The sequence below is a fragment of the Sander vitreus genome, chromosome 13, assembly GCF_031162955.1.
Source record: "Sander vitreus isolate 19-12246 chromosome 13, sanVit1, whole genome shotgun sequence".
Taxonomy (NCBI): domain Eukaryota; kingdom Metazoa; phylum Chordata; class Actinopteri; order Perciformes; family Percidae; genus Sander; species Sander vitreus.
Window position 1 is genome coordinate 12,104,053 of NC_135867.1, and position 4,863 is coordinate 12,108,915.

Here is a 4,863-nt window from a genome sequence, read left to right on the forward strand (position 1 = left end):
TTTCTCCATGAGATTTTTTACTTACCTCTCGACATGAACGTTCATTGACATTCATCATCAACTGTTTTACAATGTAGGGTCTGTAACTGTTTGAAGGCTGCCTCGCATGCAGAAATGCAACTTGCAAGTAACCCATCAAACTTCAAACCCAGTTACCATAACTGCATCTTTGTAAAACACCATGGATGTCAATGCCAGTTATCACCTAGCTAGCTAGACATTGCAGTCTTGTAAAATCGCTCTTTATTAAAGCGTTGCTATTTTCAATACGTGTTTGAATGCTCGCTCCTTTTTCATACTATGCCAGCAGCATCATGAGAGGTTGTGAGTGAAAGTCAAAGTACTGTAATATGTGTTTGGTCAACATTGTGTGGTGTTAACGTGTTTGCCCAGTCTTGTCCTGTCTGTTGCCATCAACTGGACTTATTCTTTAACAGTCATCCTCTTGGACTAGCATGGACTGGTTTCCTGACACCAGGCTTGGATTCACAGGAAGCTTCAACTTTCTTTTAAACAATTTCGGAAAATGTACACAGACCTGGACAAGGGGATTAGAGATCAATTACATCATTTTAACCCCACTGCAGATGGGTACAAATTTCAGAAGAAATTTAGCATCCCTATGTCTGTCAGTCATGTCTTTGTACACTGTTTTTTGTAAGTTTAATTACCTAATAATTTAATTTCCTCTCCCCTGCTAAATCAATATAAGGGACACAGCATAAAAGCAAAAAGGCAAACTAAAAGTTGTAGCATTTTATCTGGGGTTGGATTTCCTAAAAGCATCCTCAGATTAGTTTCTCAGAGAAAACATGCTTCAACAGGTGAGTCTGTTACATTCAGTTCATCTTGCCTTTCCATACAAGTCTAATATAAAAAGGACCAGTATCTACGTAAATTATCAGCGCACACAATACTTCTACCTGCACTCTAACTTTACAAAAAGGACATAGGGAGGTGAACTTCAACGGGTTGCTTGTTGTATTTCCCATAATGGAAGACTCCCAAGACCATTATCTACTGACTCAAGTGTCTGCAGATACGAAATAGACTGTTGTATTCATCACTGAAGCGACTTCACGGACTAATCTGGCAGCTGGAAACTAGACTTGCGTGTTATCAGAGCAGAAACTGCATTTCCATGTCGTTTTGCCAGTGAAAGGCGCATGATGTCTATGCAGTTTCACACTCCATCCTTCGTTCATTTAGCTACTTAGGACTTCTTACCATATTACCTCAGTATACCCTCAGTATTGTGTATACTGCATTCACTACACTCATTCAGTACTCTAGTGTCTATCTGTAAACTGTTCATTGTTGTTGAGGGCATGAAACTCAGCAGTGTCGATTAAAACGTCTTGTTCGCAGGGAATGAGGTTCCATACCTTAAATTTCTTCTCATTTTCTTTTTTTGTATATCAAAGTATCAACAGGTTTGGATTGTTATCAAATTATTGTTTTTTTTTTATTTGAAAAGCATAGATTGATGTTTTTGGAAGAAAATGGAATAAAACGTCATCTGATGCTGAGCTCATAGTTATTTGGTGACTCCACAAAACACTTCACTTTAAAAGTAAGAACATTAATTAGCTGGTAACCACGCTCTGATTCATGATTATTTTAAAATATTAACACAGAAGCTACAGTTCAGTTCAAAGTCATTTATTGATAATTAAACATGTCAAAGAACATAGGACAAAATGTAATTTAAAACAAAATGATATTTGTGTTCACTGTCATTCATACAAGTTCAATGCGGCATCAAAAATCGTCGTTTTAGGGGAGAGGGGGAGTCGAGCGTTGAACCAGCAACCGATCCTGAGCCAGGTTATTCAACTCTCAAATGAAGGGCCTACCGATGTGCTCTTACGCAAGGCACTTAACCCCGAAGTGGCCCCCAGGGGCGCATTTACAAAAACTAAAACAACCCATCCCATCTAAATGTCCCACGTCCAGTTCTGGCTGATTGCCTGGTACTCTTTGATGACAGGCTGTTAGATACGGGATGTACTAAAAACATGCCTGTTTCAGAGAGGGTTCAGATTTAGACTAAAAGACGGTACAAGATCCTCCAAATCTGGTGTGTGTGTGAGCGGTCAGTTTGTTGGGAGCAGGAATGTATGAGCAGTGTATTCTTGGGGGGTGGGAGGGAAAGGGGGTGAAATGCAGGGATATGATCAGGAAAATCAAAAGCAGGGAAAAAACGGTAATCTCCCAATTAAAAAATGATGAGAGATCCAGTTCCCAAAAAATGAATGAAATCCTGACAAATAAAACTCCCTGAACACAGGTAAGGAATAGGAAGTATGCATATATGTGTATCTGAGTGTTTGTGAGTGTGTACATGTGTTTTCGGGGAGGGGCAGGAGTGTGTGGTCTGAGTGTTTACCTTAGTGGGGGAGACACCCCATCGTCCACAGCAGTTTCAGGCCTAACGCTGCTGTTATCCCCATCCCACGCTACAGCTGCGTGTGGCGTACGTCCAGGGCAAGGGCTCAGTTTGGCTCCCTCCCACTCTAGCTGCAATAATCAGCAAGAGGAAGAAGGTGGCTGGAGCAGCAGCAACAACAAGGCATGCAACTAACAGTTCACATGGAGAAGGTGGAATAATGTGGAAATTTAGAGAGGCTATGTGTCACTTAAACCTAACACAGCACTACCAACTCAGGTGGCGTATAAGAAATAAGGTGAGTGGTACAACTAGTGTGTTTTACAATCACGAACGGAACAACTACTGTAAGTCATATAAAATCAGGTGCGCATTAGTATCATTTGCACATGTAGCCTGCTTTACATGAGTAAAATGCAATGAACCCAGTTACAATACATCTAGATACACATGTGGAGCTGTCTAGGTGTGATATGAATGCTGAGAAAGCCAGTAATGCTAGTGTCAAAATTAGGTGTGTGTTTCTGGTAAGATCAGAAGTGGGGAAAAGGAAAGATCATCGACCCTTCTGGCTGCTGCTCGGGAAAATCAGCGGCCTTTACTGAATCCAAAACAACCCTCATAGTCACCTGCAGCACCAACACTATCACCTCATATCCACTCAGTCAACAACCCTACACTACACACATCAGCAACACGCCACTGCACAGCATTTAGAAAAAAAGTATACACTTCTACCTGCTCTAAGCGCCAGTTGTGATTACCGTTTTCTCCCATTTTTAGAATCTGCCCTTCAAATCATATGCAAGGTCTGATTTTACAGCGTGTTTAGTGTATGCAATCCCATGCCACAATGGTTCAATACATCTCACTTCAAGCATGACCGTAATCGAATTACCGTCATTCTTGAGGGTTGCCTCTTTTTCCTTTTATAAACAGACCGATACAACTCAACTGTCCTACTTCATCTCGTCTATATACTATCTCCAACGGTTCAGGAAGCAATACAATCATTACATCTAATATTAACAGTCAATATTCTTACCACTCAACCAAATGTTGGTTGGCATTACTTTTTCAGCCTAAAATGAGGTTTAAAGTATTTACATGAGTAGCAGATTGTTCATTTACTGTTTTGAAAACTAGTTCAACTCTCTCTCTAAATCCCCCAATAGTTTCTAATGTGGGCAGACGCATAACGGCAGCCGATGAGACTGGAACAAAAGCCAATAATAGAAAATGTCAAAAACCAATTCAAAATTTAAGCACCAATAATGCTCCGATTCTTCCAACATCATTGGCCAAACAAAACTTGATGCCATTCTTCGGGCTTTTATAAATTTAAATATGTACAAAACCGACAAAAGAACAATAACTCATTTTCTTCAGTCAAATTCTGGGTTCAACTAAGTATGACCAAAAATGGGAGAAACGCGTAGATGCATTCAACTTTCTTTTCACATTAGGATGCTCTGATGGCAATTTTACACAAAACTGAAAAAGAAAAAAATGGGAATGACAAAATGACTTAAAGATCCTGGTCTAACGTTTCAGAGGCAAACACTGACTTGACCCAAAACTCTTGACAGGATATATTTAACCCCTGAGTTTGTGTAGGCCTCGAGAAACACAGAGAGCCTGGGCTAAGAAAGAAAACACAAGAAAGGTAAATAATGGAAAACCGCTTCAAGAAGACATCCAGGTCATGTACTACAATTTAAAATCGCTGAAAATGTTTCATCAGACTGTATTTTTTCCCCTGTCGTTATCAAAGTCATGTTCACACTTGGCTATCCCTCGTGACTATGAAACTTCCAAGCCCGCAGAATCAGACTGTGTGCAGAATCAGTGCTATCCATATTAAGTTATGCGACCCCTCTCAATTAAACAGGAAGGCCTGTGTGGACTACACATTTACTCTGTAGTCACTCTTGACACCCTGAAAACAGATAGCCTCAAGAAAACTTAATGCCGGCATGCAAAATGCGATCACAAAAATCACCCAGCGTTAATTGGGTTACAAAATAATCTAAGTGACCTTCTAAACGTCAATTTCAAAAAGCTGATTGGAGATTTTTTTTTAAATATCAAAAGAGTTCCATGAACAAAATACGTCATCACTTCTGAATGGGAATTGCTGATCAGCGCAGTGAAACCAGCCTGAAACAATTGACAAGCTGGTCAATTAACAAACATTCGCGATCTTTAGAAAAAGAAGATTATTCAGTAAAGGCAACAAAAACCTTGCTGATGCACTGCTCCGTTTCAGTTCAGTTTTCTCTTCTTGTCGACGTGTATTACCAATCAGGCAGTTAAATGTCTGGACAAACAGACAGGCTATTATGAAAGGGGTCAAGCAGAATTTAAACAGAGGCCCGTTACACACTCCGCACAGGGTTCTCCTACGCCAACAACAGTGTGTGCGTTTAGATGATATTTTTTAATATTAACAATTGTTATTATGGAGACATATG